The sequence below is a fragment of the Antedon bifida genome, chromosome 5 (genome assembly GCF_963402885.1).
Source record: "Antedon bifida chromosome 5, ecAntBifi1.1, whole genome shotgun sequence".
NCBI lineage: Eukaryota > Metazoa > Echinodermata > Crinoidea > Comatulida > Antedonidae > Antedon > Antedon bifida.
In genome coordinates, this window is record NC_136230.1 from 3,237,603 (window position 1) to 3,254,550 (window position 16,948).

At 33.1% G+C, this 16,948-nt stretch overlaps 1 protein-coding gene across 1 annotated transcript in view; it reads left to right on the plus strand.

Annotated features, from left to right (window-relative positions):
* Nucleotides 1–16,948, plus strand: part of LOC144842555 (uncharacterized) — a 33,600-nt gene that overhangs the window by 5,326 nt on the left and 11,326 nt on the right. The gene's annotated exons all lie outside the window — the stretch shown is intronic.

Here is a 16,948-nt window from a genome sequence, read left to right on the forward strand (position 1 = left end):
AGTTAAATAAAAAAAGTTGTATTTTCATATTTTACGTCATAGTTCATCACATTTAAAAGAGCGCGCATCTATATTTTATGTATCCAAATTTCTTCTACACGCTAATATGTTGTTGCTGAGATAATATCCTTCCGAAATTATTATTTTAGTGTTTCATTTTGATACCGTCGCCATGTTAAAAAATGGAATAAATGGCGGGTCCCGTAATTTCACCTATTCCACACTGTATGTAATATGTATACAGATTATACTGTGTATACTATATGACACAAAATATACAGCATTCAGCACTAACAACACATCATATTCTTCAGTTCAGGTAATAATGCCATAATCTTTTTCTGTGTGCAATATTCCAACGTATGACGTGCATGTGGCGTTTGTCGTGCGGATAACTAACTCGTCAAAGTGACGAGTTTCATGTCTAGTTTCTCTTCTTTCTTTCTGTATGATTTTTGTGTAACGCTTTTCTCTAAAACTTGCAAACATAACATTTTGTTAACTATGTTAACATTTTGACATTTATGTAACGTCGTCAAGCGAAGCTTTTCATGATGTTTACAATTGCGCAACGTGACGTATGCGCGATTTAACGATTTTCTCGTATTTAACATATGTCAAAAACCAAATAACATTTTAAAGTGAAACTTTGCAAAAGTTTAATTTATATCATGCGCTAACTTTCTGTTGAAAAAAAATTGCGTGTTTTACACAAAGTTACGCGCGCACGCGCATTTAAAATTTCAAAATGCGCAAAATTAATTTCTAATCAACTTTCTACGTGTTTCATGTCATTTTAAGCACGTCAAAAATTCCCACGCGTGCGCAAATTTTTACGTGTGCGGTGCGCACGTAGCATTAAAAACATTATTTTTTCGCGTGATTTATGTTTTTCCAGCCTCTTCTAGTCATTTTACCAACTTTTAAACAATTTTGACTTAAAGTTACGTCATACGAGCACTTCGAATTGGACAATTTGCACGCGTTTTTGATGAAAAAGTTCAAAAATTCGTCAAAATTATGCCTTTTTTTAAACAGTCGTAATTTCTAAACTGCACGGTCAACTTTTTGTGGATGACATTTTCTGGAAGTTGATGAGTTGTAGATATCAGATCATGTATTAATATGGCTAACCGGACATTGTGACGTCATCGTATGGCCACGCGAATATAAAATTTAAGATTTTTGTATCTTTCGTCATAGCTCATCACATTAAATAGAGCGCATCTCCACTTATCCGTTTTCCATTTTCACCCCGATTTTGATATTGTCTAGGTCAATCAACTATCTTTTGCATGAGTTAAAAATATTTTAATTTTTTGGACGTCATCATGCCTAAAAATTTAAATTACGTGTGGCATTAATTTCATCTTTACATTAAATTTAAATCTGTTATAGCTCGTAAGAATAAAATGTGATAATCACGATTAAAACGTTTTCTGGAAGCTATTGGATTGTAGATACGAAGTCATGTGAAAATTGTGCCAATCTGATGATGTGACGTCATCATATGGCCAGTTAAATAAAAAAAGTCGTATTTTCATTTTTGCGTAATAGTTCATTACATTTAAAAGAGCGCGCATCAATATTTCACATATTCAAATTTCTTCTACACGTTAATATGTTGTTGCTGAGATAATATCCTTCCGAAATTGCTATCTTTGTATTTCATTTTGATTCCGCGCCATGTTAAAATTTGGAATAAATGGCGGCTCCCGTAATTTCACCTAATCTACACTGTATGTAATATGTAAACAGATTTTACTGTTTATACCGACTGTAATGGAATAGCCCAAAATCGTTTATTTCCTACCTATTTCTAAAATGTAGCAGCCCAAATAAGACGTTATTTTTACAGGATAGAGGGAGGCAAACAATATTTTTCTCGTATCAGAGCCGTTCATCGTTGTTAGGAGGTATGTGATTTCTATTACATTTTCTGGTTTGTTTGTCAGTTGCTTGTCCGGCCTGTAGGTCATTATGCCAACGTGAACGCTTCCTTTTGGCCTCAACCTATCCCCTTAATGTTAAAAGGTACGTTGTTAAACGTCCATGTTTCACCACTTGCGCGGCGGATAACCAAACTCGTCAAAGTGACGAGTTTCATGTCTAGTTAGGTGATCATTTAGAATAAAATGATCACCTAACTATTGTTATTGTATGAAATCTTTATTCTTCTTTCTGTACACTATTTTGTGTAACAAATATCTCAAAAAGTTAAATGTCAATGATCACAAAAATTTCACAATATCTTTCAAATACTGTAACTTAATCCTAATAAGCTTTTCAGCGTGATCACTCAACCGTGACGTCATTTATACGCCATTTTGTGAAATCACATTATCAATTATATCTCCATAATTAATCATCACATAATAATGAAATTCACTACACGTAAACTTCAGGTCAAGGGTAAAAATATTAGCTAATAAAAACTTGCGCGTTTCAAGGTCATGCGCGTGAAATCATGCGTTAAAAATTTAAAAAGCTTGAAATTAAGTTTTGATCAATTTAGAGCATGATTTAGGCCATTTGCACGTTTTAAAAAATTACTGCGCAAAAACACGTTTTTGCGCGCGCTGTACTTAAAAAGCGTAAAAAATACGATTTTTTTGTACAAATCGCATTCTACTAACCATCTTTAGTACATTTACCAAATTTGAGTCCGTTCCGACTTAAAATAACGCTATACGAGGAGGTTAAAAATGACAAAATGCGCACATTAATTGCATAAAAGTGCTGAAAATGGTGAAAAATAAGGCATTTTTAAAATGAAAATAATTCTTCAGAATGCACGATGACCCCCAATTTTTTTAACTTTTTCTGGAAGCCATTGAGTTGTAGATATGAATTCATGTACACATTTCACGTACAAAATGTTGTGACGTCATCAAATGGCCACTTGAATTTAAAAGTAAGTTTTTTTTCTCTTTCGTCATATTTTATCACATTCAATAGAACGCATCTCTGTTATTTTGTGCCCGATTTTCGCTCAAATTTTAGTATGTGATTGCACAATTAATTGACTTTCTCATGATTTGAAACTATTTTTATTTTTATGACGTCATCACGCATAAAAACTTAAATAACGTAGGTCGTGTAATTTCACCTTCGCCGTAAATTTGAATATCTTACAGCTCTTCATAATTGAAGGTTACCTTGATGATTATAATTTATTATGGAAGCTGATGAAATGTAGATATGAATTCATATAAAAATCAAGCCTATCGGATGTTGTGACGTTAATATATGGCCAGTTGAAGTTTAAAAGTAGTTTTTTCATCTTTTTTGTCAAAGTTATACAAATTTCAAAGAGCGCGCACAGCGCTTCTACGTGCCAAATTCTCTTCCAATTCTTATATTTATTTGCTCAATTCATTATCTTTCGAAATTGTCATCTTCAAGTTTATTTTGATAATTCCATCATACCAAAAAATTAGAACATGATGTGTGTCCCGTAATTTCACCTATGCTACACTGTATATAGATATACATTATATACTGTACATATTGTATATGGCATATAATAGGCTCAACTCAACGCTATAAGCGTATAATAGGATGGCATACATTAACATTTTCTGATCGTATGTTAACGTACGTGCATGTAAAAAAAAAACTAATTTCATTAAAATGATAAAAATGATCACCTATAATTCGTCAAAGTGACGAATTAAATTCTAGTTGGTTTTCCGCAACGAAGTTGCAGGAAAACCTCTTGTGATTGTACGAAATCATCATCATCAACTTTTTATTAGTTATCCGCATTCAGCGGATAACTCCTTGTAACTGTCCTGTTTCATCATCTTTTTTTAGTTATCCGCATTTAGCGGATAACTCCTTGTAACTGTCCTGTTTCATCATCTTTTTTTTTTTTAGTTATCCGCATTCAGCGGATAACTCCTTGTAACTGTCCTGTTTCATCATCTTTTTTTTTTTTTTTTTTCTGTATTCTTTCTTTCTGTCATTTTTGTGTCACGCGTAACTCAAAAACGTGTAAACATAACATTTTATAACTTTGTCAACATGTGGGCGTTCACCTGAAGTTGTGCACCCGCTATTGTGAATGACGTCATAGTTGCGCAACGTGACTTACGCGCGTTTTTATGAATTTCGCGTATTTAACATAGATCGAAAACCATATAACATTTTAATTTGAAACTTAGAAAAAGTTTAAGTTATATCTTGCGCTAACTGACTGTGAGAAAAAAATGGCATGTTTTACACGAAGTTACGCGCGCACGCGCGTTTAAAATTTCAAAATGCGAAAAATCAATTTCTAATCAACTTTCTACGCGTTTTATGTCATTTTGAGCATGTCAAAAATTCCCACGCGCGCACATATTTTTATGCGCGCGGTGCGCACGTAGCGTTAAAAACAATTTTTTCCGCGTGATTTATGTTTTTCCAGCCTTTTCAAGTAATTTTACCAACTTTTAAACAATTTCGACTTAAAATTAACGTCATACCAGCACGTCGAATTGGATAATTTACGTACGTTTTTGATGAAAAAGTTCAAAAATTCCTTAAAATTTGTCAAAATTATACCTTTTTTAAAACAGTCGTAGTTTCTAAACTAAACGGTAAAAGTTATTTTTATTACGTATTCTGGAAGATGATGAGTTGTAGATATCGTATCATGCATCAATATTGCTAACAGGACATTGTGACGTCATCGTATGGCCATGCGAATATAAAATATAGGATTTTTGTATCTTTTGTCATAGAGCATCACATTTAATAGAGCGCATCTTCGCTTATCCGTTTTTCATTTTAACCCAGATTTTGATATTTTTTAGGTCAATCAACTACCTTTCGCATGGGTTAAAAATATTTTAATTTTTTTGACGTCATCATGTCTAAAAATGTAAATACCGTGGGTCACTTATTTTCATCTTTACAGTAACTTTCAATCTGTTATAGCTCGTCAGAATAAAAAGCGGTAATCATGATTAAAACGTTTTCTGGAAGCTACTGTATTGTAAATACGAATTCATATCAACATTTTTCCAATCCGACGTTGTGACGTCATCATATGGCCAGTTGAACAAAAAAAATTGTATTTTCATCTTTTGCGTCATAGTTCATCACATTTAAAAGAGCGCGCATCTATATTTTACGTATTCAAATTTCTTCTACATGTTAATATGTTGTTACTGAGATAATATCCTTCCGAAATTGCTATCTTAGTGTTTCATTTTGATACCGTCGCCATGTTAAAAATAGGAATAAACGGGGGGGGTCCCGTAATTTCACCTATTCTACACTGTATGTAATATGTATACAGATTATACCGTTTATACTGTATATACTATATGACACAAAATTGACAGAATTCAAAACTAACAACATATCATATTGTTCAGTTCAGGTCATAATGCTATAATATTTTTCCGTGTGCTATATTCCAACGTATGACGTGCACGTGGCGTTTGTCGTGCGGATAACTAACTCGTCAAAGTGACGAGTTTCATGTCTAGTCTGTATTCTTCTTTCTTTCTGTCATTTTTGTGTCACGCGTAACTCAAAAACGTGTAAACATAACATTTTATAACTTTGTCAACATGTGGGCGTTCACGTGAAGTTGTGCACCCGCTATTGTGAATGACGTCATAGTTGCGCAACGTGACTTACGCGCGTTTTTATGAATTTCGCGTATTTAACATAGATCGAAAACCATATAACATTTTAATTTGAAACTTAGAAAAAGTTTAAGTTATATCTTGCGCTAACTGACTGTGAGAAAAAAATGGCATGTTTTACACGAAGTTACGCGCGCACGCGCGTTTAAAATTTCAAAATGCGAAAAATCAATTTCTAATCAACTTTCTACGCGTTTTATGTCATTTTGAGCATGTCAAAAATTCCCACGCGCGCGCATATTTGTATGCGCGCGGTGCGCACGTAGCGTTAAAAACAATTTTTTCCGCGTGATTTATGTTTTTCCAGCCTTTTCAAGTAATTTTACCAACTTTTAAACAATTTCGACTTAAAATTAAGGTCATACCAGCACGTCGAATTGGATAATTTACGTACGTTTTTGATGAAAAAGTTCAAAAATTCCTTAAAATTTGTCAAAATTATACCTTTTTTAAAACAGTCGTAGTTTCTAAACTAAACGGTAAAAGTTATTTTTATTACGTATTCTGGAAGATGATGAGTTGTAGATATCGTATCATGCATCAATATTGCTAACAGGACATTGTGACGTCATCGTATGGCCATGCGAATATAAAATATAGGATTTTTGTATCTTTTGTCATAGAGCATCACATTTAATAGAGCGCATCTTCGCTTATCCGTTTTTCATTTTAACCCAGATTTTGATATTTTTTAGGTCAATCAACTATCTTTCGCATGAATTAAAAATATTTTAATTTTTATAACGTCATCATGCCTAAAAATTTAAATTACGTGGGTCATTAATTTTATCTTTACAGTAAATTTTAATATGTTATAGCTCGTAAGAATAAAATGTAATAATCACGATTAAAACGTTTTCTGGAAGCTATTGGATTGTAGATACAAAATCATGTAAACATTTTGCCAATCGGATGTTGTGACGTCATCATATGGCCAGTTAAATAAAAAAAGTCGTATTTTCATATTTTGCGTCATAGTTCATTACATTTAAAAGAGCGCGCATTAATATTTCACGTATTAAAATTTCTTCTACAAGCTAATATGTTGTTGCTGAGATAATATCCTTCCGAAATTGTTATTTTAGTGTTTCATTTTGATACCGTCGCCCTGTTAAAAAATGGAATAAATGGCGGGTCCCGTAATTTCACCTATTCTACACTGTATGTAATATGTATGTACAGATTATACTGTTTATACTGTATATACTATATGACACAAAATTGACAGAATTCAGCACTAACAACATATCATATTCTTCAGATCAGGTCATAATGCCATAATTTTTTTCTGTGTGCAAAATTCTAACGTATGACGTGCACGTGGCGTTTGTCGTGCGGATAACTAACTCGTCAAAGTGACGAGTTTCATGTCTAGTTTTTTTTTTTCTGTATTCTTCTTTCTTTCTGTCATTTTTGTGTCACACGTAACTCAAAAACGTGTAAACATAACATTTTATAACTTTGTCAACATGTGGGCATTCACGTGAAGTTGTGCACCTGCTATTGTGAATGACGTCAGAGTTGCGCAACGTGAATTACGCGCGTTTTTATGAATTTCGCGTATTTAACATAGATCGAAAACCATATAACATTTTAATTTGAAACTTAGAAAAAGTTTAAGTTATATCTTGCGCTAACTGACTGTGGGAAAAAAATGACATGTTTCACACAAAGTTACGCGTGCACGCGCGTTTGAAATTTCAAAATGCGAAAAATCAATTTCTAATCAACTTTCTACGTGTTTCATGTCATTTTGAGCATGTAAAAAATTCCCACGCGCGCGCATTTTTTTACGCGCGCGGTGCGCACGTAGCGTTGAAAACAATTTTTTTCCTGTGATTTATGTTTTTCCAGCCTTTTCTAGTAATTTTACCAACTTTTGAACAATTTCGATATAAAATTACGTCATACGGGCACGTCGAATTGGATAATTTACGTGCATTTTTTATTAAAAAGTTCAAAAAATCGTCAAAATTTGTCAAAATTATGCCCTTTTTTAAACAGTCGTAGTTCCTAAACTAAACGGTGAAAGTTATTTTTTTTGCATATTCTGGAAGTTGATGAGTTGTAGATTTTGGATCATGCGTTAATATGGCTAACCGGACATTGTGACGTCACCGTATGGCCACGCGAATATAAAATATAGGATTTTTGTATCTTTCATCATAGCGCATGACATTTAATAGAGCGCATCTCCAATTATCTGTTTTCCATTTTTACCCAATTTTTTATATTATCTAGGTCAATCAACTATCTTTCGCATGAGTTAAAAATATTTTAATTGTTATGACGTCATCATGTCTAAAAATGTAAATAATGTGGGTCACTTATTTTCATCTTTACAGTAAATTTCAATCTGTTATAGCTCGTCAGAATAAAACGTGATAATCATGATTAAAACGTTTTCTGGAAGCTATTGGATTGTAGATACGAATTCATGTGAACATTTTGCCAATCGGATGTTGTGACGTCATCATATGGCCAGTTGAATAAAAAAAGTCGTATTTTCATATTTTGCGTAATAGTTCATCACATTTAAAAGGGCGCGCATCTATATTTTACGTATTCAAATTTCTTCTACACGGTAATATGTGGTTGCTGAGATAATGTCCTTCCGAAATTACTGTCTTAGTTTTTCATTTTGATACCGTCGCCATGTTAAAAATAGGAATAACCGGGGGTCCCGTAATTTCACCTATTCTACACTGTATGTAATATGTATACAGATTATACTGTTTATACTGTATATACTATATGACACAAAATTGACAGAATTCAGCACTAACAACATATCATATTCTTCAGATCAGGTCATAATGCCATAATCTTTTTCTGTGTGCAAAAGTCTAACGTATGACGTGCACGTGGCGTTTGTCGTGCGGATAACTAACTCGTCAAAGTGACGAGTTACATGTCTAGTTTATCTTCTTTCTTTCTGTATGATTTTTGTGTATCGCTTTTCTCTGAAACTTGCAAACATAACATTTTGTGAACTATGTTAACATTTTGACATTTATGTAACGTCGTCAAGCGAAGCTTTTCATGATGTTTACAATTGCGCAACGTGACGTACGCGCGATTTAACGATTTTCTCGTATTTAACATAGGTCAAAAACCAAATAACATTTTATATTGAAACTTTGCACAAATTTAATTTATATCATGCGCTAACTTTCTGTCGAACCAAAATTGCGTGTTTTACACAAAGTTACGCGCGCACGCGCATTTAAAATTTCAAAATGCGCTAAATTATTTTCTAATCAAGTTTCTACGCGTTTCATGTCGTTTTAAGCATGTAAAAAATTCCCACGCGTGCGCAAATTTTTACGTGTGCGGTGCGCACGTAGCATTAAAAACATATTTTTTTCGCGTGATTTATGTTTTTCCAGCCTTTTCTAGTCATTTTACCAACTTTTAAACAATTTCGACTTAAAGTAACGTCATACGAGCACGTGGAATTGGACAATTTGCGCGAGTTTTTGTTGAAAAAGTTAAAAAAATTGTCAAAATTATGCCTTTTTTTAAACAGTCATAATTTCTAAACTGCACGGTCAACTTTTTGTGGATGACATTTTCTGGAAGTTAATGAGTTGTAGATATCGGATCATATATTAATATGGCTAACCGGACATTGTGACGTCATCGTATGGCCACGCTAATATAAAATTTAGGATTTTTGTATCTTTCGTCATAGCTCATCACATTTAATAGAGCGCATCTCCACTTATCCGTTTTCCATTTTCACCCAAATTTTGATATTGTCTAGGTCAATCAACTGTCTTTCGCATGAATTATAAATATTTTAATTTTTTTGACGTCATCATTCCTAAAAATTTAAATTACGTGTGGCATTAATTTCATCTTTACAGTAAATTTTAATCTGTTATAGCTCGTAAGAATAAAATTTGATAATCACGATTAAAACGTTTTCTGGAAGCTATTGGATTTTAGATACGAAATCATGTGAAAATTTTGCCAATCGGATGTTGTGACGTCATCATATGGCCAGTTAAATGAAAAAAGTCGTATTTTCATCTTTTGCGTCATAATTCATTGCATTTAAAAGAGCGCGCATCAATATTTCACGTATTCAATTTTCTTTTGCACGTTTATATGTTGTTGCTGAGATAATATCCTTCCGAAATTGCTATCTTTGTATTTCATTTTGATGCCGTCGCCATGTTAAAAATTGCAATAAATAGCGGGTCCCGTAATTTCACCTATTCTACACTGTATGTGATATGGATACAGATTATACTGTGTATACTATAATAAATATGAATCAAAATAATAGAATTCAGCAATAAAAACATATCATATTCTTCAGTTCAGGTCATAATGCCAACATGGACACTTCCTTTTGTCCTCAACCTATCCCCTTAATGTTCGGTACAGTAAGGTACGTCGTTACACGTTCATGTTGCACCACTTGCGCGGCGGAAAACCAAACTCGTCAAAGTGACGAGTTACATGTCTAGTTGGTTTTCCGCAACGAAGTTGCAGGAAAACCTCTTGTGATTGTACGAAATCATCAACTTTTTATTAGTTATCCGCACTATGGCGGATAACTCCTTGTAACTGTCCTGTTTCATCATCTTTTTTTTTTTTTTTTTTTTTTTCTGTATTATTCTTCTTTCTTTCTGTCATTTTTGTGCAGAGCGTATCTCTAAAACGTGTAAAGTTAACATTTTATAACTTTGTCAACATATGGGCAATTATGTGAAGTTGTGCTTTCCTATAATTGAATGACGTCAGAGTTGCGCAACATGACTTACGCGCGTTTTTATGAATTTCGCGTATTTAACATAGATCGGAAACCATATAACAATTTAAATTGAAACTTAGCAAAAGTCTAATTTATATCGTGCGCTAACTTTTTGTGGACTAAAAATGGCACGTTTTACACGAAGTTATGCGCGCACACGCGTTTAAAATTTTACAATGCGAAAAATCAATTTCTAATCAACTTTCTACGCGTTTCATGTCATTTTGAGCATGTCAAAAATTCCCACACGTGCGCAAATTTTTACGCGCGTGGTGCACACGTAGCGTTAAAAACGTCATTTTTTCGAGTGATTTATGTTTTTCCAGCCTTTTCTATTAATTTTACCAACTTTTAAACAATTTCGACTTCAAATTACGTCATACGAGCACGTAGAATATGATAATTTGCGCGCTTTTTTGATGAAAAACTTCAAAAATCCGTCAAAATTAAGCCTTTTTTTAAACAATCGTAGTTTCTAAACTAAACGGTAAAAATTATTTTTATTACATATTCTGGAAGTTGATGAGTTGTAGATATCAGATCATGCATTAATATGGCTAACCGGACATTGTGACATCATCGTATGGCCACGCGAATATGAAATTTAGGATTTTTGTATCGTTCGTCATAACTCCTCACATTTAATAGAGCGCATCTCCACTTATCCGTTTTCCATTTTCACCCCGAATTTGATATTGTCTAGTTCAATCAACTATATTTAGCATGAGTTAAAAATATTTTAATTTTTATGACGTCATCATGCCTAAAAATTTAAATGACGTGTGGCATTAATTTCATCTTTACAGTAAATTTCAATCTGTTTAATAGCTCGTAAAAATAAAATGTGATAATCACGATTAAAACGTTTTCTTGAAGCTATTGGATTGTAGATACAAAATCATGTGAAAATTTTGCCAATCGGATGTGGTGACGTCATCATATGGCCAGTTAAATAAAAAAAAGTCGTATTTTCATATTTTGCGTCATAGTTCATTACATTTAAAAGAGCGCGCATTAATATTTCACGTATTCAAATTTCTTCTACACGTTAATATGTTGTTGCTGAGATAATTTCCTTCCAAAATTGCTACCTTCGCGTTTCATTTTAAAACCATCAACATGTTAAAAATTGCAATAAATAGCGGGTCCCGTAATTTCCCCTATTCTACACTGTATGTGATATGTATACAGATTACACTGTGTATACTATATATGAATCAAAATAATAGAATTCAGCAATAACAACATATCATAGTCTTCAGTTCAGGTCATAATTCCATAATCTTTTTCTGTGTGCAATATTCCAACGTATGGCGTGGACGTGGCGTTTGTCGTGCGGATAACTAACTCGTCAAAGTGACGAGTTTCATGTCTAGTTAGTTATCCGCTTAGTAGCGGATAACTCCTTGTAACTGTCCTGTTTCATCATCTTTTTAGTTATCCGCTTAGTAGCGGATAACTCCTTGTTATTGTAGTGGATCATTATTTTTTTTCTGTATTATTCTTATTTCTTTCCCGTTTTTTTGTGGCTCACGTATCTCTAAAATGTGTAAACATAATATTTCATAACTTTGACAACATGTGGGCATTTACGTGAAGTTGTGCACCTCCTATTTTGAATGACGTCAGAGTTGCGCAACGTGACTTACGCGCGATTTTATGATTTTTAATGATTGATCATAGCTTAAAAACCAAGCGTAATTTTTTTTTTACCCTTTATGAAAATTTAAGTCATATCAAGGGCAAACTTTTAGTTAACTAAAAATGGCGTGTTTTACAAGAATTTACGCGCGCACGCGCATTTAAAATTTTAAAATGCGCAAAATTAATTTCTAATCAACTTTTTACGCCATTCATGACATTTTGCGTATGTCAAAATTTCCCGCGCGCGCGAACAATTTTACGCGTGCAGTGCGCACGCAGCATGAAAATCATGTTTTTTTCTATTAAATTGTGATTTTCCAGCCTTTCCTAGTCATTTTTAAAAAGATTGACATCATTTCAAATTAAAATGACGTCATACGTACACGTTGATTTAGACCATTTGCATGCGTTTTAGTTGCAAAAGTTACAAAATATTGTCAAAATTATGCCTATTTTGAATCTATTATAGCTCCTCAGGATCAACCGTTACCCCCGAGTTTTTTAACTTAATATGTAAGCAGATATGTTGTAGATATGAATTCATGCAGAATTTTTTCCTTACGGATGTTGTGACGTCATCGTATGGCCACACAAATTTAAAAAATAGGATTTTTGTCTCTTTCGTTATTGCTCATCACATTCAATGGAGCGCATCACGCTTATCCGTCTTCCATTTTCTCCGAGATTTTAATATTATCTAGGTCAATCAACTATCTTTCGCATGAGTTAAAAATATTTTAATTTTTATAACGTCATCATGCCTAAAAATTTAAATTACGTGGGTCATTAATTTTATCTTTACAGTAAATTTTAATCTGTTATAGCTCGTAAGAATAAAATGTGATAATCACGATTAAAACGTTTTCTGGAAGCTATTGGATTGTAGATGCGAACTTATGTGAACATTTTGTCAATCAGATGTAGTGACGTCATCATATGGCCAGTTGAATAAAAAAAGTCGTATTTTCATATTTTGCGTCATAGTTCATCACATTTAAAAGAGCGCGCATCTATATTTTACGTATCCAAATTTCTTCTACACGCTAATATGTTGTTGCTGAGATAATATCCTTCCAAAATTGGTATTTTAGTGTTTCATTTTGATACCGTCGCCATGTTAAAAAATGGAATAAATGGCGGGTCCCGTAATTTCACCTATTCTACACTGTATGTAATATGTATACAGATTATACTGTTTATACTGTATATACTATATGACACAAAATTGACAGAATTCAGCACTAACAACATATCATATTCTTCAGATCAGGTCATAATGCCATACTCTTTTTCTGGGTGCAAAATTCTAACGTATGACGTGCACGTGGCGTTTGTCGTGCGGATAACTAACTCGTCCGTAGTGACGAGTTTCATGTCTAGTTTTTTTTCTGTATTCTTCTTTCTTTCTGTCATTTTTGTGTCACGCGTAACTCAAAAACGTGTAAACATAACATTTTATAACTTTGTCAACATGTGGGCGTTCACGTGAAGTTGTGCACCCGCTATTGTGAATGACGTCATAGTTGCGCAACGTGACTTACGCGCGTTTTTATGAATTTCGCGTATTTAACCTAGATCGAAAACCATATAACATTTTAATTTGAAACTTAGAAAAAGTTTAAGTTATATCTTGCGCTAACTGACTGTGAGAAAAAAATGGCATGTTTTACACGAAGTTACGCGCGCACGCGCGTTTAAAATTTCAAAATGCGAAAAATCAATTTCTAATCAACTTTCTACGCGTTTTATGTCATTTTGAGCATGTCAAAAATTCCCACACGCGCGCATATTTTTATGCGCGCGGTGCGCACGTAGCGTTAAAAACAATTTTTTTCGCGTGATTTATGTTTTTCCAGCCTTTTCAAGTAATTTTACCAACTTTTAAACAATTTCGACTTAAAATTAACGTCATACCAGCACGTCGAATTGGATAATTTACGTACGTTTTTGATGAAAAAGTTCAAAAATTCCTTAAAATTTGTCAAAATTATACCTTTTTTAAAACAGTCGTAGTTTCTAAACTAAACGGTAAAAGTTATTTTTATTACGTATTCTGGAAGATGATGAGTTGTAGATATCGTATCATGCATCAATATTGCTAACAGGACATTGTGACGTCATCGTATGGCCATGCGAATATAAAATATAGGATTTTTGTATCTTTTGTCATAGAGCATCACATTTAATAGAGCGCATCTTCGCTTATCCGTTTTTCATTTTAACCCAGATTTTGATATTTTTTAGGTCAATCAACTACCTTTCGCATGGGTTAAAAATATTTTAATTTTTTTGACGTCATCATGTCTAAAAATGTAAATAACGTGGGTCACTTATTTTCATCTTTACAGTAACTTTCAATCTGTTATAGCTCGTCAGAATAAAAAGCGGTAATCATGATTAAAACGTTTTCTGGAAGCTATTGTATTGTAAATACGAATTCATATCAACATTTTTCCAATCCGACGTTGTGACGTCATCATATGGCCAGTTGAACAAAAAAAAATGTATTTTCATCTTTTGCGTCATAGTTCATCACATTTAAAAGAGCGCGCATCTATATTTTACGTATTCAAATTTCTTCTACATGTTAATATGTTGTTGCTGAGATAATATCCTTCCGAAATTGGTATTTTAGTGTTTCATTTTGATACCGTCGCCATGTTAAAAAATGGAATAAATGGCGGGTCCCGTAATTTCACCTATTCTACACTGTATGTAATATGTATACAGATTATACTGTTTATACTGTATATACTATATGACACAAAATTGACAGAATTCAGCACTAACAACATATCATATTCTTCAGATCAGGTCATAATGCCATAATCTTTTTCTGGGTGCAAAATTCTAACGTATGACGTGCACGTGGCGTTTGTCGTGCGGATAACTAACTCGTCAAAGTGACGAGTTTCATGTCTAGTTTATCTTCTTTCTTTCTGTATGATTTTTGTGTATCGCTTTTCTCTGAAACTTGCAAACATAACATTTTGTGAACTATGTTAACATTTTGACATTTATGTAACGTCGTCAAGCGAAGCTTTTCATGATGTTTACAATTGCGCAACGTGACGTACGCGCGATTTAACGATTTTCTCGTATTTAACATAGGTCAAAAACCAAATAACATTTTAAATTGAAACTTTGCACAAGTTTAATTTATATCATGCGCTAACTTTCTGTTGAACAAAAATTGCGTGTTTTACACAAAGTTACGCGCGCACGCGCATTTAAAATTTCAAAATGCGCAAAATTTATTTCTAATCAACTTTCTACGCGTTTCATGTCGTTTTAAGCATGTAAACAATTCCCACGCGTGCGCAAATTTTTACGTGTGCGGTGCGCACGTAGCATTAAAAACATATTTTTTTCGCGTGATTTATGTTTTTCCAGCCTTTTCTAGTAATTTTACCAACTTTTAAACAATTTCGACTTAAAGTAACGTCATACGAGCACGTGGAATTGGACAATTTGCGCGAGTTTTTGTTGAAAAAGTTAAAAAATTCGTCAAAATTATGCCTTTTTTTAAACAGTCGTAATTTCTAAACTGCACGGTCAACTTTTTGTGGATGACATTTTCTGGAAGTTAATGAGTTGTAGATATCGGATCATGTATTAATATGGCTAACCGGACATTGTGACGTCATCGTATGGCCACGCTAATATAAAATTTAGGATTTTTGTATCTTTCGTCATAGCTCATCACATTTAATAGAGCGCATCTCCACTTATCCGTTTTCCATTTTCACCCAAATTTTGATATTGTCTAGGTCAATCAACTGTCTTTCGCATGAATTAGAAATATTTTAATTTTTTTTACGTCATCATTCCTAAAAATTTAAATTACGTGTGGCATTAATTTCATCTTTACAGTAAATTTTAATCTGTTATAGCTCGTAAGAATAAAATTTGATAATCACGATTAAAACGTTTTATGGAAGCTATTGGATTGTAGATACGAAATCATGTGAAAATTTTGCCAATCGGATGTTGTGACGTCATCATATCGCCAGTTAAATGAAAAAAGTCGTATTTTCATCTTTTGCGTCATAATTCATTACATTTAAAAGAGCGCGCATCAATATTTCACATATTCAAATTTCTTCTAGACGTTAATATGTTGTTGCTGAGATAATTTCCTTCCGAAATTGCTACCTTCGCATTTCATTTTAAAACCGTCAACATGTTAAAATTTGCAATAAATAGCGGGTCCCGTAATTTCACCTATTCTACACTGTGTGATATGGATACAGATTATACTGTGTATACTATATATGAATCGAAATAATAGAATTCAGCAATAACAACATATCATATTCTTCAGTTCAGGTCATAATGCCAACGTGAACACTTCCTTTTGTCCTCAACCTATCCCTTAATGTTAAAAGGTACGTCGTTACACGTTCATGTTGCACCACTTGCGCGGCGGAAAACCAAACTCGTCAAAGTGACGAGTTACATGTCTAGTTAGGTGATCATTTAGAATAAAATGATCACCTATTGTTATTGTATAAAATCTTTATTGTTTCTGTACACTATTTTGTGTAACAATTATCTCAAAAAGTTTAATGTCAATGATTACAAAAATTTCAGAATATCTTTCAAATAATATAACTTAATCCTAATAAGCTTTCCAGCGTGATCACTCATCCGTGACGACATTTATACGCCATTTTGCGAAATCACATTATCAATCATATCTCCATAATTCATTATCACATATTAATGAAATTCACTACACGTAAACTTCAGATCAAGGGTAAAAATATTAGCAAATAAAAAGTTGCGCGTTTCAAGGTCATGCATGTGAAATCGCGCGCTAAAAATTTAAAACGCGCAAAATTAGGTTTTGATCAATTTAGAGCATGAATTAGGCCATTTGCGCGTTTCAAAAAAT